The 23,733-nt window shown below is 46.2% G+C and overlaps 1 long non-coding RNA gene across 1 annotated transcript in view; it reads left to right on the forward strand.

The window, feature by feature from the left end:
* The window catches only part of LOC132835102 (uncharacterized), a 35,942-nt gene extending 13,774 nt beyond the window's left edge, over positions 1–22,168 (forward strand). The window contains exons 2-3 of the long non-coding RNA XR_009647282.1: positions 8–79; positions 19,573–22,168. This is a non-coding gene — a long non-coding RNA (uncharacterized LOC132835102). The remainder of the gene's footprint in view (positions 1–7; positions 80–19,572) is intronic.
* Positions 22,169–23,733: the final 1,565 nt, after the last annotated feature.

Genomic DNA, 23,733 nt, shown 5'->3' on the forward strand with positions numbered 1-23,733 from the left:
GTTTCAGGCGGAGGCATCTTGTGCTGCAAGAAGAAGCCCATCAGTTGCCTTCATTGTCCAACTGCACCAGCTCAAAAAGGTAATTGGAGCAGCCCCTGATTGGACACAGCGAATGCATTTAGAGAACGAATGGCAAGCTGACACCATGACATGTCCAGGTGCTCAATGGGTCAGAGGTCAGGTGAGGTTAGTGGAGCAGATACATGGAGGGGTCAAATCTTACCATGTGAGGGGTCAGAGGGTAGACACATGGGAGGTCAAGAGGGTAAACAGAAAGGAGGTCAAGAGAGCAGATATGTGGGAGGTTAGAGGGCAAGCTCTTTGGAGATCAGAGGATAAATATAAGAGAGGGCAGACCCTCATAATAGGACATTTTAACCAGTTCACAGGAAGGGCATACAATGGGATTGAGTGAAATTCTGGATTTGTAGCCACCCTGCCAATCCCCACAGGAGACTCAGCCCAGCATTTGCCCTGATACCACCCATCTGCTAGTGGGCATTGCTGGGTCACCACCCGGACAGTCCTGAGGGGCATCAACATTCCTCGGAGAGCCACAGGAGCTGCTCCAATCAGGAGGGCCGAGGGAAAAAGGGCTCAGCCATTTTCTCAGCATTCTTTTGTTGGCCTAGAAACCGGCTCCTGAGCTTTTCGCTCATTTAAAATCACAGAAAAAGATCAAAATTCCTCACTTTGAAATATTATACTTCAAACAGAAAAATACAGAGGGCTGGTGGGTTAAGAGGGTTAAGAGGATAGCTCTTTCAGATAGATGGTGTTGGCATGATGGGTGAATGGCCACCTGTGTCACATGATTCTGGAACCAGTGTTCCAGCGAAAAGGATAAATAGGGTGGTCGGTGGGGGGGGGAAGGGAAAAGAAAAACGACAGGGAGTATGATGGTAAATAAAAAGTTAAGCATCAGGTTAGCATGTGTGCAGGAGGGTTTCAGCTCAAGGGGGACTATGAAAGAAGCAAAAAGGAAGACTAACTCAGGAGATATTATTTAAGATGTTGTGAATTCATGGGGATGAAGAAAGCTAGCATAAGGACACTTTACCTAGATGCTCGGAACAGTCACAACAAGGTTGATGAGTTAACGGCAGAAATCATTGCAAATTAATCTGATTAAGTAGCCATTACAGAGAAATGGTTACAGGATGGTCACAACTGGGAATTAGATATCCAGGGCTACAGACTATTCAGAAGGACAGGCAGGAATGTAAGGGAGGTGGTGAAGCTCTGATATTCAAGGATGGCATCAGGACGGTGCTGAGAGATGATATAGGTTCAATGGAGCATGAGGTTGAATCCATTTGGGTGGAAATTAGAAATTCTAAGAGGAAAAGGTCTCTAAGTGTAGTCTATAGGCCACCAAATAATAACAGGGCAAAAGTGAGGACTGTAGATGCTGGAAACCAGAGTTTAGATCAATGTGGTGCTGGAAAAGCACAGCAGTATCCGAGGAACAGGAAAATCAACGTTTCGGGCAAAAGCCCTTCATCAGGAATACCAAATAATAACATCACATCGGGGTGGGCAATAAACAAAGAAATAACTAATGCCTGCAAAAATGGTACAGCAATTATCATGGGGGATTTTAATCTACATGTCGATTGGTCGAACCAGCTCAGTCAGGGTAGCCTTGAGGAGGAGTTTGTTGAGTGTATCCGTGATAGTTTTCTTGAACAGTATGAAATGGAACCGACCGAGGGAGCAAGTTGTCATAGGTCTGGTCCAGTGTAATGAGACAGGAATAATTAATGACCTCATGGTTCGGGATCTTCTTGCAAGGAGTGATCACAGTATGGTTGAATTTAGAATAACAGCTGGAGAGTGTGCTGATAAAATCCAATCTGGATCAGTGGTGCTGGAAGAGCACAGCAGTTCAGGCAGCATCCAAGGAGCAGCGAAATCTACATTTCGGGCAAAAGCCCTTCATCAGGAATAAAGGCAGTGAGCCTGAAGCGTGGAGAGATAAGCTAGAGGAGGGTGGGGGTGGGGAGAAAGTAGCATAGAGTACAATAGGTGAGTGGGGGAGGGGATGAAGGTGAGAGGTCAGGTCATTGTTTTTAACCAGATAAAATCCAATATCAGGGTTTTTTTTATTCATTTGTGGGACCTGGGCATCGCTAGCTGGCCAGCATTGATGGCCCATCCCTAGTTGCCCTTTGAGAAGGTGGTGATGAGCTGCCACCTTGAATCGCTGCAGTCCCCGTTGTGACTTTCTCAAATTGACACAACTGAGTGGCTTGCTCGGCCATTTCAGAGGGCAGTTGAGAGTCAACTACGGTGCTGTGGCTCTGCAGTCACTTGTAGGCCAGACCAGGTAAGGAGGGCAGATTTCCTTCCGGAAAGGACATTAGTGATCCAGATGGGATTTTCTGACAATTGCCAATGGTTTTATGGTCATCAGTTGACCCTTAATTCCAGATATTTTTTGAATTCAAATTCCACCATCTGCCGTGGTAGGACTCGAACCCAGCCCCCGCCCCCCCCCCAGAACTGTGTTTGAAGAAGGAGGACTACAATAGAAGGAGAGAGGACTTGACTAAAGTAAAGTGGAAACAAAGATTTTACGGTGTGCTAGTTGATAAGCAGTGGAGGACTTTCAAAGCAAACTTTGAAAGGGCTCAGAAAAAGTATATTCCAGTGAAAAGGAAGGATTGTAAGAAAAAGGGGTAATCTCCCATGAGTGTCTAAGGAAATAAGGGACGCTGTCAAAGTGAAAAGCATACAAAGTAGCCAAAAACAACATGAAACTAGAAGATTAGGAAAACTTTAAAGGTCAACAGAAAGCCACAAAAAGATAGAATGTGAGAAAAAACTAGCACAGAATATAAAGGCAGATAGCAATCGTTTCTATAAATATATAAAATGTTGGTCCTTTAGAAGATGAGAAAGGGCATTTAGTTTTGGGATATGATGAAATGGCTGAGGCATTGCCCAGATATTTTGTGTCAGTCTTCACAGTGGAGGATACTAACAACATGCCAGTAATTGACAAAGAGACAAAGGTCGGTGAGGACCTGGAAACAATCATTATTATGGAAGAGGTAGTGTTAGGCAAACTAACAGAGCTAAGGATAGACAAATCTCCTGGCCCTGACAGAATGCATCCCAGAATACTAAAAGAAATGGCGGGAGAAATAACAGGTTTACTGGCAGTAATTTTCCAAACTTCGCTGGCCTCTGGGGCAGTCCCAGTAGATTGAAAAACAGCAAATGTGAGGCCACTTTTTAAAAAGGGAGGGAGACAAAAGATGGGGAATTATAGACCAACAGGCTGTAGTGGGGAAGATGTTTGAGTTTATTATCAAGGAAGAAATAGCAAGGCATCTCAATGGAAATTGTCCCATTGGGCAGAACGGTTCATGAAGTGCTGGTCATGCTTGACAAATCTTTTGCAATTCTATGAAGACATTATGAGTAAGGTGGACAATGGGGACCCAGTGGATGGGGACCTAGATTTCCAAAAGGCCTTCGACAAGGTGCTACACAAGAAGCTGCTGCATAAGATAAGGATGCAAAGCTTTATGGGTAAAGTTTTCGCACGTATAGAGGATTGGATGACTGACAGAAAGCAAAGAGTGGAGATAAATGAGTGTAATTCTGGTGATGTGGCTCAGGGATTGATGTTGGGACCGCAATTATTTACAAGTTATATTGATAATTTGGAGTTGGAGACGTAAGGTGTAGAAGATGACACTAAGATGAGTGGCAGAGCAAAGTGTGCAGAGGACGGTGAAACTTTGCAGATACATTGGGTGAGTGGATAAAGGTCTAGCAGATGGAATACAATGTTAATAAATGTGAAGTCATACATTTCGGTAGCAGTGCCAGTAAAAACCATTATTACTTGAACAGTGAAAAGTTGCAGCAGGCTGCTGTGCAGAGGGACCTGGGTGTCCTTGTGCATGAATCACAGAAGGTTAGTCTGCAGCTTCAACAGGTAATGAGGAAAGTAAAAGGAATGTTGTCCTTCATTGCTGAAGGGATTGAGTTTAAAAGCAGGGAGGTTATGTTGCAGCTATATCGGATGCTGGTGAGGCCATACCTGAAATACTGCGGGCAGTTTTGCTCTCCTTACTTGGGAAAGGATGTACTGGCACTTGAGGGTGTGCACAGGAGGTTCACAAGGTTGATTCCAGAGTTGAGGGGGTTGACTTATGAGGAGAGACTGAGTAGCCTGGGACGACACTCATTGGAATTGAGAAGAATGAGGAATATCTTACAGAAACATAGAAATTTATGAAGGGAATAGACAAGGTAGAAGTAGAGAGGATGTTTCCACTGGCAAGTGAAGGTAGGACAAGAGGGCTTAGCCTCAAAATTAGGGGAAGTAGATCGAGGACTGAATTGAGAAGCAACTTCTTCAACCAGAGGGTTCTGAATCTATGGAATTCCCTGCCCAGTGAAGGAGTTGATGCAACTTCAATAAACGTTTTTAAAGCTAAGGTAATTTTTTTTTTAATAGTTAAGGGATATGGTGAGAGCACGGGTAAATGGATCTGAGTCCATGAAAAGATCAGCCACGATCTTATTGAATGGTGGAGCAGGCTCGAAGGCTGGGCGGCCCACTCCTGCTCTTCGTTGTTATATATGTTCTTATATAAAACATAGAATTACAGTGCAGTACAGGCCCTCGATGTTGCACCGACCAGTGGCACCAATCTGAAGCCTATCTATCCTTCACTATTCCATTATCATCCATATGCCTATCCAATGACCATTTAATGCCCTTAAAGTTGACGAGTCTACTACTGTTGCAGCTAGGGCGTTCCACACCCCTACTTCTGAGTAGAGAAACCACCTCTGACATCTGACCTATATCTATCACCCCTCAATTTAAAGATACGTCTCCTTGTGCTAGCCATCACCATCCAAGGAGAAAGGTTGAACAGTGAGAACCTATCTAATCCTCTGATTATCTTATATGTCTCAATTAAGTCACCTCTCAACCTTCTCTCTAAAGAAAACAGCCAAATGTTCCTCAGCTTTTCCTCATAAGACCTTCCCTCCATACCACGTAACATCCTAGGAAATCTTCTCTACACCCTTTCCAAAGCTTCAATATCCTTTCTATAATGCACCGACCAGAACTGTACACAATCGTCCAAGTGCGGCCGCGCCAGAGTTTTGTACAGCTGCAGCATGACCTCATGGCTCTGAAACTCAATCACCGTACAAATAAAAGCTAACACACCATATGCCTTCTTAACAACCTTATCAACCTGGGTGGCAACTTTCAAGGATCTATGTACATGGACACCAAGATCTCTCTGCTCATCTACATTACCGAGAATCTTACCATTAACCCAGTATTCTGCATTCCTGTTAATCCTTCCAAAGTAAATCACCTTACACTTTTCCACATTAAACACCGTTTGCCACCTCTCAGCCCAGATCTGCAGCTTATCTATGTCCCTCTGTAACCTGCAACATCCTTCAGCACTATTCACAATTCCACCAACCTTGTTGTCATCCGCAAATTTACTAAACCATCCTTTTACACCTTCATCCAGGTCATTTATAAAGAATGACAAACAACAGTGGACCCAAAACAGATCCTTGTAGTACAACACTAGTAACTGAACTCTAGGATGAACATTTCCCATCAACCACCACCCCCTGTCTTCTTCCAGCTTGCCAATTTCTGATCCAAACCACCAAATCACCCTCAATCCCATGCCTCCATATTTTGTGCAATAGCCTACCGTGGGGAACCTTATCAAACACCTTACTGAAATCCACATACACCAAATCAACTGCTTTACCCTCATCCACCTGTTCAGTCACCTTCTGAAAGAACTCTAAGGTTTGTGAGGCATGACCTACCCTTCACAAAACCGTGTTGACATTCCCGAATCAACTTATTCCTCTCTAGATGATTATGAATCCTATCACTTATAACCTTTTCCAACCCAAGTAAGGCTCACTGATCTATAATTATCAGGGTTTTCTCTACTCCCCTTCTTGATCAAGGGGATAACATTTGTTATCCTCCAGTCTTCTGGCACCATTCCTGTAGTCAATGATGACATGAAGATCAAAGGCAAAGGCTCTGCAGTCTCCTCTGAGTTCCCAGAGAATCCTAGTCCAGTAGCCTGTATCGCAGCATTCTCCTTGATAGCATTTTTCTTCCAATGTGAATACTGACGAAAAGTATTCATTTAGTGCTCCCTCTGTCTCCTCGGACTCCATGCACAACTTCCTACTACTATCTTTGATTGGCCATAATCTTTCTCTTGTCATTCTTTTATTTCTGATATACCTATAGAAAGCTTTAGGGTTTTCCTTGGTCCTATCAGCCAATGACTTCCTATGTCCCCTCCTGGCTCTTCTTAGCTCTCTGTTTAGGTCTTTCCTAGCTAACTTGTAACCCTCAAGTGCCCTAACTGAGCCTTCACATCTCATCCTAACATAAGCCTTCTTCTTCCTCCTAACAAGAGATTCAACTTCCTGAGTTAACCATGGTTCCCTCGCTCGACCACTTCCTCCCTGCCTGACAGGTACATGTTTATCAAGGACACACAGTAGATGTTCCTTGAATAAGCTCCACATTTCAATAGTGCCCATCCCCTGCAGTTTCCTTCCCCATCCTATGCATCCTAAATCTTGCCTAATCACATCAAAATTGCCTTTCCCCCAGCTGTAACTCTTGCCCTGCAGTATATACCTAACCCTTTCCATCAATAAATTAAACATAACTGAATTGTGGTCACTATCACCAAAGTGCTCACCTACCTCCAAATCTAACACTTGGCCAGTTTCATTACCCAGTACCAGATCCAATGTGGCCTCGCCCCTTGTTGACCTGTCTATTTACTGTGTCAGGAAACCCTTCTGCACACATTGGACAAAAACTGACCCATCCAAGTTACTTGAACTATAGTATTTCCAGTCAATAGTTGGAAAGTTGAAGTCCCCCATAACAACTACCCTATTAGTCATACTCCAATGTAAAATCGTCTTTTCTATCCTTTCCTCTACATCTCTGGAACTATTCAGAGGCCTATAGAAAACTCCCAACAGGGAGACCTGTTCTCTCCTCTTTCTAACCTCAAGTAAAAAATGAGGTCTGCAGATGCTGGAGATCACAGCTGAAAATGTGTTGCTGGTCAAAGCACAGCAGGTTAGGCAGCATCTCAGGAATAGAGAATTCGACGTTTCGAACATAAGCCCTTCATCAGGAATGAGAGAGAGTAGCCAAGCAGGCTAAGATAAAAGGTAGGGAGGAGGGACTTGGGGGAGGGGCGATGGAGGTGGGATAGGTGGAAGGAGGTCAAGGTGAGGGTGATAGGCTGGAGTGGGGTGGGGGCGGAGAGGTCAGGAAGGAGATTGCAGGTTAGGAGGGCAGTGCTGAGTTGAGGGAACCGACTGAGACAAGGTGGGGGGAGGGGAAATGAGGAAACTGGAGAAATCTGAATTCATACCTTGTGGTTGGAGGGTTCCCAGGCGGAAGATGAGGCGCTCCTCCTCCAGCCGTCATGTTGTTATGTTCTGCCGGTGGAGGAGTCCAAGGACCTGCATGTCCTCGGTGGAGTGGGAGGGAGAGTTAAAGTGTTGAGCCACGGGATGGTTGGGTTGGTTGGTCCGGGCGGCCCAGAGGTGTTCTCTGAAGCGTTCCGCAAGTAAGCGGCCTGTCTCCCCAATATAGAGGAGGCCACATCGGGTGCAGCGGATGCAATAGATGATGTGTGTGGAGGTACAGGTGAACTTTGGCGGATATGGAAGGATCCCTTGGGGCCTTGAAGGGAAGTGAGGGAGGAGGTGTGGGCGCAAGTTTTACATTTCCTGCAGTTGCAAGGGAAAGTGCCGGGGGTGGAGGTTGGGTTGGTGGGGGGTGTGGATCTGACGTGGGAGTCACGAAGGGAGTGGTCCTTGCGGAACGCTGATAGGGGAGGGGAGGGAAATATATCCTTGGTGGTGGGGTCCGTTTGGAGGTGGCGGAAATGACGGCGGATGATACGTTGTATGCGGAGGTTGGTGGGGTGGTAGGTGAGAACCAGTGGGGTTCTGTCTTGGTGGCGGTTGGAGGAGCGGGGCTCAAGGGCGGAGGAGCGGGAAGTGGAGGAGATGCGGTGGAGAACCTCATCCCATTCTACCTCGTACAAGTCCTCAAAATCCTTTCTGCCACCATAATACTGTTCTTGACTAACAATGCCACACCTCCCCCTCTTTTACCATCTTCTCTGTTCTTACTGAAACACCTAAATCCTGAAACCTGCAGGAACCATTGCTCTCCCTGCTCTATCCACATCTCCAAAATGGCCACAACATTGAAGTCCCAGGTACTAACCCATGCTGCAAGTTCACCCACCTTATTCCAAATGGAGTAGACACACTTCAGACCAAGTTCCTGCTTGCCAGTACAACTTTGAAACCTCATTTCTGACCTCAGTATTCTCAACCTCCTGGAAGCTGGAACTACAATTTAGGTTCCCATCCCACTGCTGAATTAGTTTAAACCCTCCTAAAGAGTATTAGCAAAGTTGCCCCCAAGATATTGGTACATTTTTGGTTCAGGTGTAGGCCATCCTGTTTGTAGAGGTCCCACCTACCCCAGAATGAGTCCCAATTATCCAGGTATCCGAAACCCTTCCTCCTGCACCATCCCTGTGGCCAAGTGTTCAACTCCTCTCTCTTGTTCTCTCTCTCTCTCTCTCTCTCTCTCTCTCTTTCAGTCTCCCCATTCCTCGTTTCGCTAACACATGGCATGGGCAACAAACCAGAGATAACAATTCTGTTTGTTCTAGCTCTAAGCTTCCACCATAACTCATTGAATTTCTGCTTTATACTCCCATCCCCTTTCCAACTTATGCCATTGGTGCCTCTGTGGGCCACGACTTGGGGCTCTCCCATTCCCCCTCCCCCTCCAGGATCCTGACAACACAATCCGAGGCATCACAGACTCTGGCACCTAGGAGGCAACACACCAACTGTAAGTCTCTCTTGTTCCCCCAGAAGCTCCTGTCTGTCACGCTAAATGTGGAGACCCCAATGACTCTGCTGCTCTCTACCCTTCCCTTATGAGCAACAGGGACAGACTCTGTGCCAGAGACCTGTACCCCATGGCTAAGCCATCTCCCCAACAGTATCCAAAACAGTACACTTGTTGTTGAGGGGAACGGCCACAGAGGATCCCTGCACTGTCTGCTGGTTCCCTTTCCGTCCTCTGACAGTAACCCATCTGCCCCTTCCTTGTACCTGAGGTAAGACAACGTCCCTGTAACTCCTCTCAATAACCCCCTCCATCTCCCGAATGATCCGAAGTTCATCCAGCTCCAGCTCCAGTTCTCTAATGTGGCTTTCAAGGAGCTGGAGTTGGGTGCACTTCCCGCAGATGCAGTCAGCGGGGACACTACTGGTGACCCTTATCTCCCACATGCTGCAGGAGGAGTATTTACCTGCCCTTACCTCCACTCCCATTGTTCTAAGTTCCCAAAGAAACTGTTGAAAAATAAAGAATAAAAAAAAATTAATTACTTCACCAATCCAATGCACAAAACCATTTTTTTTTGGCTAGAGGAGGAGGGTGGGAGACACTACCTAAGTAATGTTTCGAGTAACGCAACAGCCCAAATATATTACTTCACTTACCCAGCAATCCCGTCTCTGCTCCTATTCAGCGTGTCCTCCGCCTATTCACTAGATAAGTTTTGAAATCAGTGGTTCACCTTCCCGTCACCCCCTGGTCAACACTCCCGCTCTTCCTGCTACTGAACACAAAATGGACAATGTACAATCCCAACCAATCACAGGCCAGACTGCAAGAGAGACGGAAACTAAAGTGAAATACTGCAGATGCTGGAAATCTGAAATCAACACAGACAACGTTGGAGAAACTCAGCAGGTCTGGCGATATCTGTGGAGAGAGAGAAATAGAGTTAACATTTGTGAGAGACATACAGGACTCCAAACATTATTATGTCTCTATCAAATCCCCTCTTCATCTTCTTCTTGCCAATGAGAACAGGTTCAAGTCACTCAGCCTTTCCTCATAAGACCTTCCCTCCAGATCAAGCAACATCCTGGTAAATCTCCTCTGCACCTTTTCCAATGCTTCCACATCCTTCCCGAAATATGGGGACCAGAACTGTACACAATATTCCAAGTGTGGCCGCACCAGCGTTTTGTATTGTTGCAGCATGATATTGCGGCTCCGGAACTCAATCCCTCTACGAGTGAAACCTAACACACTGTATGCCTTCTTAACAGCACTATCCACCTGAGTGGCAACTTTCAGGGATCTATGTACATGGACTCCAAGATCCCTCTGCACATTCACACTACCAAGAATCTTTCCATTGACCCAGTACTCTGCCTTCCTGTTATTCTTCCCAAAGTACATCACCTCACATTTAGCTGCATTGAACTCCATTTGCCACTTCTCAACCCAATTCTGCAGTTTATCCAAGTCCCCCTGCAACCTGTAACATTCTTCCACACTGTCCACTACTCTACCGACTTTAACGTCGTCTGCAAATTTACTAATCCATCCACCAGCAGTGGTCCCAAAACAGATCCTTGTGGCAAAACCACTAGTAACCAGACTCCAGGCTGAATATTTTCCATCAACCACCACTCGCTGCCTTTTTTCAGAAAGCCAGTTTCTAATCCAAACTGCTAAATCACCCTGATTCCCATGCCTCTGTATTTTCTCCAACAGCCTACCATGTGGAACCTTATCAAAGGCATTACTGAAGTCCATGTATACCATGTCAACTGCCCTACCCTCATCAACATGCTTGGTCACTTTCTCAAAAAGCTCAATGAGGTTTGTGAGACATGACCTGCCCTTGACTACCTGAAATTAAATTGTTGCTTGCTAGATGATTATAAATGTTATCTCTTATAATCCTTTCCAAAACCTTTCTTACAACAGACGTAAGGCTCACTGGTCTATAATAATCTGGGTCATCTCTACTGCCCTTCTTGAACAAGGGCACAACATTTGCAATCCTCCAGTCTTTTGGTACCAAACCTGTAGACAAAGATGACTCAAATATCAAAGACAAAGGCTCTGCTATCTCCTCCCTAGCTTCCCAGAGAATCCTTGGGTAGATCCCATCCGGCCCAGGGTACTTGTCTACCTTCACTCCTTCTAGAATTGATAACACCTGTTCGTAACTAACCTCGATCCTTTCTAGTCTAATATCATTCTTCTCCTCTACAATATTTTCCTTCTCCTGAGTGAAAACCGATGAGAAATGTTTGTTTGGCACGTCTCCGATCTCCACAAGGTCCACACTCAACTTCCCACTTCTGTCTTTGACTGGCCCTATTCCTACCCTAATCATCCTTTTATTCCTCACAAAGCTATAGAAAGCTTTAGGATTCCCCTTTATTTTATTTGCTAAAAACTGCTTGTGTCCTCTCTTTGCTCTCCTTAACTCTCTCTTTAAATCCTTCCTAGCTGGTCTGTAACTCTCCATCGCCTCATCCGAATCATCTTGTCTCATCCACACATAAGCCTCATTCTTTTTCGTAACAAGAGATGCAATTTCTGTAGTAAACCGCGGTTCCCTTACCTTGTCACTTCCTCCCTGCCTGACAGGGACATACCCATCAAGGACACGCAATATCTGTTCCTTAAATCAGCTCCACATTGCCCTGTTCCTTTAGCTAATGGGAGTGTAACAAAGAGAGAAAGAAAGAGAGAATGAGAGAAAAAAAGAGACAGAGAGACAAAAAGAGAGAGAAAAAGAAATAACTTGCAGCTTGCATTGTCCTGTGCCCTCTCCAGCTAGTCTTTCCAACCTTTGCTTTACTGGAATTCTGGCTGGGGAGGACATTCATAGTCTTAAAATAATTCACAGAATAATACTACACAAATGGAGGCCATTCATGCTGTCCTGCCAGTACTAGTCTTTGAAAGAGCTACCTAATTAGTCCCATTCCCCTGCTCTAGCCACTTGCAGAAGGCAAACCCAGTAAAACTGGTGAATGAGACACATTGGCCTCACTCCTACACTTCATTTCCAAGTATTACCTTTTTTAAATCATTGATATTGCCATGCAAATCTTTCCTTTTGCTGTATTTATCCAATTCTCTTTTCATTTTGATCCTTGCATCCATGGCCTTTCAGGATGAGCACTCCCTTTGTCCCCTCCTGCCACAGTTACCCCTGGATAGAGTTATAGAGATGTACAGCATGGAAACAGACTCTTCAGTCCAACCTGTCAATGCCGACCAGATATCCCAACCCAAACTAGTCCGACCTCCCAGCACCCAGCCCATATCCCTCCAAATCCTTCCTATTCATATATCCATCCAAATGCCTCTTAAATGTTGCAATTGTACATCCTCCACCACTTCCTCTGGCAGCTCATTCCATACATGCACCACCCTCTGCATGAAAAAGTTGCCATTTTGGTCTCTTTTATAACTTTCCCCTCTCACCCTAAACCTATGCCCTCTAGTTCTGGACTCCTGACCCTGGACTTTGCCTTTCCATGCCCCTCATAATTTTGTAAACCTCGTTAAGATCACCCCTCAGCCTCTGACGCTCCAGGGAAAACAGTCCCAGCCTAAACAGCCTCTCCTTATAGCTCAAATCATCCAACCCTGGCAACATCCTTGTAAATCTTTTCTGAACCCTTTCAAGTTTCACAACGTCTTTCCGATAGGAAGGTACCAGAATTGCACGCAATATTCCAACAGTGGCCTAACCAATGTCCTGTACAGCCACAACATGACGTCCCAACTCCTGTACTCAATACTCTGACCAATAACCAATTATGAAAGCCTCACATGGTTTCTGCAGCCTCTCCTGTGTGTTGCTGTGCTCTGAGCAGGACAATACCAGCTTATTCAGCCTCTGGACACAACTGAAGACTCTCATGTCTGGCACAATTCTCTCAAGTCTCATCTGCTCCCTCCCCAAGGTCCAACAGAATGGAGCCTGACTTGCTAAGTTTAAGGGCATTTAAATGGTCATTGGATAAACATAGGGATGATAATGGAATAGTGTAGGTTAGATGGGCTTCAGATTGCTTTCACAGATCAGTGCGATATCGAAGGCCAAAGGGCCTGTCCTGCAGTGTAATGTTCTATGTTCAAAACTTGAGGTGGATTCCTGCAGTTTGCATCCCAGTCAGGAGAGGGAGCACTTTGCAAACTCTCCAATCAAGATGGCCATGCCCCTGATGACACGTACACGGAGGGGATTAAGATTTTAAGCAGAATAAATCTCTCAAGACACAAGGAGATAAACTTGTTCCTCCTATGGGCTTGACATTTCATATTTCCTGAATGGAATCAAGAATATAAGGCTTGCATTGTGGCTCTTCTTACTCTTGTAGGTAATGTCCCTACCTCTGAGTTAGGAGACCCGGAGTCAAATTCCACTATCCCAGAGGTGTGTCAGACCATCTGTTAAAAATATCAATCAGGCCTCATCTGCGCAAGTGAAGCCAAACAAGGCATTGGTTCAATTCAGCAGCACCACCACCAGTCCCTCTTCAGTACTGCAGCTAAAGCAAGCTTAAAAAGAAATTTTCGAAAAGAAATTCAGTATTTTCATGTCCAGTTTCCATTTCCCTCAATTCTTCACCCCTCTCCATCTCCGCCTATCCCTCTGAGGAGGAGTCCTGGTTGGGATTTTCCCTTTTTTTGTTACTAAATTGGGAGCTGGGTGGGTATTAGATGGAGATTAGCCAGCTCCTCCCCACCACCCCCACCCCCGCCCCGTTCCCATGGTGACCCGCTAAGAGGTGACAGTGGAGTGAGGGTGGGATTCTCACCCTATCACAGCCTTCGACCTTGGCATGCCGATTAGAGGCCAACAGCACCGGCCTAATCTGGATGGGGTCCGGTACCGAGAACGGTGGCCGACGTTCATCGTCTTGTTGCAGGTTTGGGGTCATGGGGAATGGGATGGGGGGAGGGCCGTGCGTGGGGAGTTTGCAGGGTCAAACGCAAGGGCAGAGGATTAGCTTTCAGGGGTCACCCTCTTATCTGTGATCGGTGCCTCTGATTGGCCCCAAATCAGGGCAATTAGAGGACCCCTCAACGCCACAGGAGGTCACCCTGGTTGCCCAGAAGAATGACTCAGAGAAGAGAATTGGTCATTTTGAAGATTGAGGAGGAGGGCAAATCTCGCAACAAGCTATAACCTTCGAACAGGGACTTGACAGGGTAGATGCAGGAAGGTTGTTCCCAATAACTGGGGAGTCCAGAGCCAGGGAGTCACTGTCTGGAAAAATGAGGTCTGCAGATGCTGGAGATCACAGCTGCAAATGTGTTGCTGGTCAAAGCACAGCAGGCCAGGCAGCATCTCAGGAATAGAGAATTCGACGTTTCGAGCATAAGCCCTTCATCAGGAATCTGAGACAAGGAGAGATTTCTTGCCTTGATGGTATGGAGCCTGTGGAATTCTCTGCCACAGAAAGTGGTTGTTGCCAAATCATTGAATTTTCTCACAAATATAATTATCAGGGCTAAAAGGATCAAAGGGTATGGGGACAGAGGACTGCGTTGGATGATTGACGATGATCATACTGAATGGTGCAGCAGGCTCAAAAGGCCGAATGGCCTACTCCTACACCTATTTTCGAGGTGTTACTCTTTCTCGTCTGCTGGGAAGGTGGGGTGGCTCATTGAGGCCGTTGAAGTGCCCATTTATTGACCACGTTAGGGCCTTCATTGCTGGCAACTTGAAAGGGCTCCCAATGAGCCTCTGGCATGGAATGGTAGGGGTTGCACAGAGGCATTGAGTTTCTCTCTGGGATGGGGTCAAACCCACCCAATTATTTCCACTTCTCACCATACACTTCTCATGCCACCGACAGAGATGGGAAAATTCCACCCTCCGTGTTTACATTACCCAGGCAATATAGTACAGGAACAGGCCATTCGGCCTAACCAGTCCACAATATAGTACAGGAACAGGCCATTCAGCCTAACCAGTCCAGAATATATTACAGAAACAGGCCATTCGGCCCAACCAGTCCACAATATAGTATAGAAATAGGCTATTCAGCCCAACCAGTCCACAGTATAGTACAGAAACAGGCCATTCAGCACAGTCAGTCCACAATATAGTAGAGAAACAGTCCATACAGCACAACCAGTCCACAATATAGTAGAGAAACAAGCCTTTTGGTCCAGTCAGTCCAAATTATAGTACAAAAAGGACCATTCAGCCCAACTAGTCCACAATATAGTACAAAAACAGTCCATTCGGCCCAACCAGTCCACAATATCCTACAGAAACGAGTCATTCGGTCCAGTCAGTCTACAATATAGTACAGAAACAGGCCATTAAGCCCAACTAGTCCACAACATAGTATAGAAACAGGCCATTCAGCCCCACCTGTCTACAATATATTACAGGAACGGGCCATTCGGTCCAATCAGTCCACAATACGGAGCATGGAGAACAAGAGTTGGCAACCTATGTTGCAGCTATATTAAATCCTTGTTAGGCCAAATTTGGAATATTGTGTGCTGTTTTGGTTGCCACACTATGAAGGACATGGAAGCTTTGGAGGGAGTGCAGAGAAGGTTCACCAGGATGTTGCCTGGTCTTGAGGGCATTGTCTGTGAGGAAAGGTTAAAAAGACTAGGATTGTTTTCACTGGAAAGACAGCGGCTGAGAGAAGACCTGATAGAGGTCTACACAATTATAGATAGGGTGGATAGTCCGAGAGTTTTTCCCCTAGGGGAAGTTTCAATTAGAGTAGGGGCACAGGTTCAAGGTGAGGGGGGGTGAAGTTTAAGGGAGATGTGCGAGGGATGTTTTTCACACAGAAAGTGGTAGGAGCCTGGAACGCACTGCCAAAAGTAGTGGTGGGACCAGGCACATTGGCGATATTTAAGAGGCATCTGGATGGTGACATGAATAAGGAGGGAATAGAGGGATATGGACTGAGTAAGGGCAGAAGGTTTGTTTTTTTAGTTTAGCTAGGGCATGATGATCAGTACAGGCCTGGATCCCTCCGTGCTGGACTTCTCTTTTGTTCGTTTACTCTAATATAGTACAAAAGCAGGCCATTCGGCCCACTCAGTCTCTGCTATCTTTATATTCCACTCTCGAGAGTGTGGTACTGAAAAAGTACAGCAGGTCAGGCAGCATCCGAGGAGCAGGAGAATCAATGTTTTGGGCATAAGCCCTTCATCAGGAATGAGGCTTGTGGGCCGTGGGCTGAAAGATAAATGGGGTGGGGTTTGGGGAGGCTGGGGTTGGGGGAACGTAGTTGAGATTGAGATAGGTAGACGGAGGTGGGGGAGAAAGTGATAGGTCAGAGAGGAGGGTGGATTGGATAAATGGGAAAGGTAATGGACAGGTCAGGAGAGCAGTGCTGAGTTGGAGGCTTGGATAATGTGGGGGGAGGGGAAATGAGGAAACTGTTGAAATCCACATTGATCCCTGCAACCACACGGCTTATGCCCAAAGCATCGACTCTCTTGCTGCTCAGATGCTGCCTGACCTGTTGTGCTTTTCCAGCACCACACTCTAGACTCTGATCCCCAGCATCCACAGTCCTCACTTTCTCCTTATACTCCACTATGTCTTGTTCCCAGGTTTCCAAAGTGTAACATTGTAGCCCACCTCAACTCTTCATTTGTTTGTCAAGCTGCTCCCTAATTCATTGCTGCTACTGCTATCATTGACAGCCAGTGGTTTGATAGTAAGAGGTCTGTACGATTATATCTCAGAGATTATACGTGCAGCAGGTGTATGTGTGTGTCTGTGTCTGCGTGTATGTGTATCTGAGTGCACGTGAGTATGTGTTTGTGCACGCCTGAGTGTGTGCGTGCCAGTGTGTGTGTGTGTGTGTGTGTGTGTGTGTCAGTGTGTGTGCGCGTGCCTGTGTGTGTGTGTCAGTGTGTGTCGATGTGTGTGTCTGAGTGTATGTCTGTGTGTGTATATGTCTGCATGTGTGTGTCTGTGCGTGTCTATCTGTGTGTCTGAGTGTGTGTGTCTGAGTGTATGTCTGCATGTGTATATGTCTGCATGTGTATGTGTCTGAGTGTGTATGTGTCTGAGTGCATGTGTGTGTGTGTGTTCGTGTGTGTGTCTGTGTGTGTCTATGTGTGTGTCTGAGTGTGTGTGTGTGTGTGTGTGTGTGTGTGTCTGTGTGTCTGTGTGTCTGTGTGCATGTGCGTGTTGTCGGGGGGAACGGCATTACCCAACCTTTGAGAAATATCTGCTCTGTCATTTTGACAGCTGTTGTCTCAGCTTCATTTCCTTTCCTGACTGACCCATCACAGGGAGCTCAGAGAAGTGTGAACAGACAGACATAATCGAACGCTGAGCACCGCAGTCAGTTCCACACTCTGGCTGAAGATGTTCCTGCTCCTTATTGGATTTTGTGACTACTTTGTACTGATGGGCCTCTAGTTCTGATATCCCTCCAAATATCAGCTATCCCCCACTTCCTTCTCCCAATGATATCTGTCGGGTCAGCAGTCTGGATCCTAAGCTCTGGAAATCCACACCTCAAAATTGCCACTTCCCCGAATTTATTTCTGTCTTCCTTGTTCCATTAGAAACTTATTCTGTCATAATCTTTGCTTTGATGTCTATTTTTTCTCCAATTAGGCTCCTCCAGAGTGCCTGGGGGTGTTTCAATAATTTAAAGGGGCTATATAAATACAGGTTGACATTCAACAGGGTGGAGTTGAAATGTGAACAAAGATACTGGAATGAAGGCGGTAAACAAAGTTAATGCTCGCAATAATTTGCATTAAATACATTACCCGAATTGTGTTCAAAACGCTGTTCCAATGAGCAAGCCAATCTGAAGCATGTTTGTATAAGAGTTAACAAAACAGCAAGACACAGATCTGTAGCAAGGTGGTGTCAAATCTGAATGCAGGCAAGGGGTATAGAATCTCGATGGGCCAAATGGCTTCTGTTTCCCAGCAACTAAATTGAGTGAGATTACACACGGGTTTCACCCTGCAGTTTTAGTCCCACTGGTTCTCTTTGTCACTGGAATAATTTTGAACAAATAAATCTCACATTGAGATGGTGACTGAAGTGGCAGGTACTGAAGGGGGCAGGCGCTGGGGATTATCAACTCAGCCATGATCTCTTCAAATGGCGGAATTAATCCAGTGGGCTGAAATCCTGTGTTTACGGGAAACCTCCACCTCCCTGTCCAGTCCCTCAGGATCATTGAGATTTTTTGGCTCTTGTTTCGAGAGTTTTTACAGTGACATGGAGTAAAATTGCCAGCATTCATTTGGAGAGGGCTAGAATGCAAGAGGAGTGATGTACTGCAGGAAGGCTCTGGTCAGACCGCATTTGGAATATTGAGAGCAGTTTTGGGCCCCATGTCGAAGGAAGGATGTGCTGGCCTTGGAGGGAGTCCAGATGAGGTATTTCAGAATGATCCCAGAGTTGAAGTGCTTGTCATATTGAGGACGCCGAGTCTGTACCTGATGGCTTTTAGAAGGATAACAGGAGGGATCTAATTGATGGAATACTGAGAGATGTGGATCATAGAATCCCGACAGTGTGGAACCAGGCCATTTGGCCCACCGAGTCCTCACTAATCCTCCAAAGAGCATCCCACCCAGACTCAGCCCCCCTACTCTAACCCCATATTCTCCATGGCCAATCCATCTAACCTACACATGTTTGGACTGTGGGAGGAAGCCGGAGCACTCAGAGGAAACCCCCGCAGACACGGGGAGAATGTGCAAACTCCACACAGACAGTCACCCAGGGCTGAAATCAAACCCGGGTCCCTAGTGCTGTAAGGCAGAGGCGCTAGCCACCCTACTATCCCAGAGCGGATGTTGAGAAGATGTTTCCACTAGTGGGAGAGACTAGGACCCGAGGGCACAGCCTCAGAGGGAAGGGACAGCCCTTTAGACTGAGAAGTAGTATTTTCTCAGCCAGAGGCTGGCAAATCTGTGGAATTCATCGCCATAGAATGCTACAGAGGGCAAGTCATTGAATGTCTTAAAGGCAGAGATAGATAGGTTCTTGGTTAGTAAGGGGATCCAGGGTTACAGGAAAAGACATGAGAATGGGGTTGAAAAATGTATCAGCCATGAACGTATAGTGGAATGGACTCGATGGGCCAAATGGCCTCATGCTGCTCCCATGGTCTATGACCATCACTGCGTAACCCTTGATTCCAAAGGAGCGCTGGCCATGAGTAAGGCTCCAACTGAAAGCGAACCTGGGTATTGAGGAAGGCTCAAACTTGGTGTGAGGCCCACGCCTCACCTGACCTTGACTCCAATGCTGCAGTTGTGAGTAAGACAGGACAGGGTTTAGGAGGGGAGCTGAAGAGGGGAGCTGAAAGCCAGTGCAACTGGAGGTGAGTCACTGGGGAACCCATTCCGGCTCGGGGTGGAAGGACACTAAGATTAATAACAGCAGGAGCAGAGTCATGGAGTATGGTCTGGGTTTTAACCCACTGGGGTTGCTGAGAGAGGATGATGACTCTCAAGTCTTGATGCCCTGTTGAGTTGGAAACCGGATATCCTCCCATTCCCCTTCCTGTTTGTCCAGTGTGAGATGCTGCAGTCACTATCTTGAATGGAGGGATCCAGGGGGTGAACGTTCTTCCCTGACCTCTCTCTTTGTTTCCTTGCTGTTACAGCCAGGGCTCCAAAGGAACTGATAAAAGGGTGTGTGAGGTGCTTGAAGGTGGAATCTCGCAAAATCCGCAAAAGACACAGGTCTCCGATCATGCCGCTGCCCGGAGTCTAGAGGAGGATCCCAGCCCTCGGGATCATTCCAAAAACCTTCTGTCAGCAAGAAATATATATCTCTTTTTTTTACAGCACTTCAAAATGGCACCATGCTTTCCCAACTGTAGCATCTTCCAGTAAAAAGAATGAACTCATGTGCTGCATATCCTTCATCCATAGCTTCCTCATTATTTGTCGAGGTAATGTCCAACAATCTACTCCATCCACTACTCAGGATCATAGAATCCCCGCAGTGTGGAAATAGTCCATTCGACCCATTGAACCCATGCTGACCCTCTGAGGAGCATCCCAGGCAGACTACCCTGTTCCCGTAACCCTGCATTTCTTATGGCTAACCCACCTAGCCTGCACATCCCTGAGCACTATGGGAAATATAGCGTAGCCAATCCATCCAACCTGCACATCTTCGGACTAAGTCGGAAATCACATGACACGAGGTTATAGTCCTACAGGTTTGTCTGAAATCACAGGTTTTTGGAGCATATTCTGTTTGTCAGGTCATTTCACCTGATGAAAGGGCTACCCTCTTTGAAAACTTGTGATTTCAAATAGAACTGTTGGACTATAACCTGATGGCATGTGATTTCTGCCCTTGTCCACCCCAGCCCAACACCAGCACCTCCACTCATCATCTTTGGATTGTGGGAGGAAACTGAAGCACCCCCACGCATAGAATATACAAACTACACATAGTTGCCTGAGGCTGGACTCAAATTCGGGTCCCTGGCACTGTGAGGCAGCACGCCTGGAATATCCAATCCAGCATGCAAATGACACATACTGATCCAACTTGTTTTGTATCTCTCAGAGCAGTGTTCCAAGACAACCAATACATTCATGTTGCTGTTTTGTTGCTAACTGGTTACCAAACAGGATGATGCATGAATTATGGCTGAAAATGTGTTGCTGGAAAAGCGCAGCAGGTCAGGCAGCATCCAAGGAGCAGGGGAATCGATGTTTCGGGCTTGAGCCCTTCTTCAGGAATCTTCCTGAAGAAGGGCTCATGCCCGAAACGTTGAGTCTCCTGCTCTTTGGATGCTGCCTGACCTACTGCGCTTTTCCAGCAACACATTTTCAGCTCTGGTCTCCAGCATCTGCAGTCCTCACTTTCTCCTCCCTGATGCATGAATTAAGCCAGTTACAGCCATTCATGTCTCATGGATGTCAGTGGGAGTTTCTGTCCCATGTAGCTTTCCTCCCACTATTCCCTTGCCCCACTCTATCCTGCTCCTGTTTTGCCTCAGGCATTCCCAGTCTCTCCATTCTGGGACCCCCCTTTCTGATGTTACCGTTGAATCCCTACCATGTGGAAACATTCGGCCCAACAAGTCCATACTGAACCTCCAAATAGCAACCCACACAGACCCACTGCCCCACCCTATTACTCTACATTTGTCCATGACTAATGCATCTAACCTACACACCCCTGGATAGTATGGACGATTTAGCATGGCCAATCCACCTAACCTGCACATTGTTGGACTGTGGGAGGAAACCGGAGCAGCCGAAGGAAACCCATGCAGTCACGGGGAGAATGTGAGGATAATCTCATTGATGGAAATCTCAAGGGGACTGAGAGGGTGTGGGGGGAGTGTAGGTGCAGGAGACTAGAACTCTGAGGCACTGTTTATAAAAAAGGGCTCCCCCACTTAAGATGGAGAGAAAAAAAGTTTTACTTTCCTCTCTCTCTCTCAGACGCCCCTGAGTCTATGGACTCCCAGAGGGCACCCTCTTTCAGCCTTCTTCGAAGGTCCAATCAGATGCTCTTACTGAATAACAGCCAAATGGCCTATTCCTGCTCCTGTTGGTTCATACTTTCTACTGAATCTGAATCACCAGCAAAACAAAAGTTGAAAGATAACCATGAGCTTTCTCCTGGGCTTAACGTGTCGCCCCTCCCACATTGTTCCACTGAGGTGGGGGGGGGGGTGTCCATGTTGGTGGGGGGATCACGGCTGGGGAAGACCTGCGCAAAATCCTTCCGTCATCTCGTCGATCAGACAGCTCATTCTGGTAACTTACTGGCATCGAGCCTGCAGACAGCTCCCAAATGGGTTAAGAAGCTGTGATGGGTTCCCTGAAGTTCATTGGTGTCAGATAATAGGCTGCATATGTCCTTGAATGGTCCAATCCTCTATATCAGGCAGTGCTGAGTCGGGAATACTGATAGGCCTGAGCATTTCTCAACATATCGTTGAGGCCTAAATATGCAGAGCGTGAACTTCATTACTAGTCCACAAATGTAACAACGTTTGCTCATTTCCAAATTCTCTGAAACTCATTGCTATCTCAAGAACAACCTGCACTGGTGCATTCACAAAGCAACAAAGGGCATTGGTACAACAATGTAACAATACCATAGTGACAAAGCATTTGCTTTCTGAATGACTTGTAGGTTTCTGTCGTATGCCTGTGATTAATGGCTGTGCATAAACTTTCAAATTGAGAGCATTTGATTCCTTAATTAAATACATTTACCCTTCACATGTTGCTTTCTTTGAGAAGTTGTGCGACTGGAAAAGAAATCGCTCTCAACAATGTTCCTCAGAATCTGAACGTTTCTTGCAATCTCCTAAAGCCGCATCTTCCAGCCAGTCAGAATCCCATTGTGTCCACTTCAGGTCAAGTTAAATGTTCATAAAGAGAGGGGAGTCTTCAAAGAACAGTATCATCTAACGGCTAACTGTGTGGTGGAATGAATTAGTCAGGGGGGTAGGAGGAACCTAGACTTGCTTGGGGAAGAGAGGGCATCTCAGAAGTGGGGAGAATGTTTCCCCTTGTGGGACAATCTAGAATGAAGGGCAATGGCTTTAGGATAAGGGTTAGCAGATTTAAAATAGAGATGAGGAGAAATTATTTCTCTCAAAGGGTCATGAATCTGTTGGAACTCACACTCCAGGTGGCTATCAGGACACTGAAAAACCTAAACAGGAAATAGACTGATTTTTAATTAGCAATGGATCAAAGAGTTATGAAGAGTACTACGCGACGAAAATGATTTGAGGAATGGCCAGTTTATTGTCCTAATGGGTTGCTATCCTCTAACTCTGAGCAAAGGCTAGAGGATTTATGAGGAGGAGGCTTGTTGCAGCCAACACGATGTAGGGAATCCTTCACAGACTGTTCCATGTGGCGATAGGAAATATAGATGGGGCTGAAACACAATAAGGGAAACATGCTGGGACTAGTAACCACTCTCTGTAAATAGTTCTGGAAGAGCTCTTCAACAAAGTGGGTAGCGTCCCTACCTCTGAGCCAACACTTCTAGGTTGAAGTCCCACTCCAGGAGCTTGATGAAGGAAGGTGATGTGGCCAAACTGGTTGAGCATCAACCTTCCAATGGACACCAATGGCTGGGCCAAAGAGTGGGAGAGGGTCTGGTCAGTCATGTGACAACGGCCTCAATGGCACTTGTGTCAATCCATTATTGACAACCAAACATGCCTTGTAAACTTTCAAAACTCGATCGATTTATTGTTGTCACATGTACTGAGATACAGTGAAAAGTGTTGTTCTGCATGCTATACAGGCAGATTGTACTATACAAAGTGCAAAGTACACAGCCACAGAGAAGGTGCAGAGAGAGCAAGAGATCAGAATTAACATTTGAGAGGTCCGTTCAAAAGTCTGATAACAGTGGGGAAGAAGCTGTTCTTGAACCTGTTTGCACATGTTTTCAAACCTTTATATCTACACAATGGCAGAGGGTGGAAGAGAGTGTAACCGGGTTGGGAGGGGTCTTTGATGATGTTGGTTACTTTCCCGAGGCTGTGGGAAGAATAAATGGAGTCAATGGAATGAAGGCTGGTTTGTGTGATGGACTGGACTGTATCCATAATGCTCTATAGTGTTCAGAAGAACAGTTGCCATACTGAACTGTGCTGCATCTAGACAGGATACTTTCAATGGTGCATCTACAAAAATTGGCAAAACTTGATAAAAATTGGTCAAACTTCAAACAAATTGGACACTTGTCCTCTTTTGAAGTGTCAACCTTACCTCCTAGTTACCGCCCGTTATAATTCCCCCTCCCAACATGACCATCCTCA

This window comes from Hemiscyllium ocellatum, chromosome 43 (assembly GCF_020745735.1).
Source record: "Hemiscyllium ocellatum isolate sHemOce1 chromosome 43, sHemOce1.pat.X.cur, whole genome shotgun sequence".
Lineage (NCBI taxonomy): Eukaryota > Metazoa > Chordata > Chondrichthyes > Orectolobiformes > Hemiscylliidae > Hemiscyllium > Hemiscyllium ocellatum.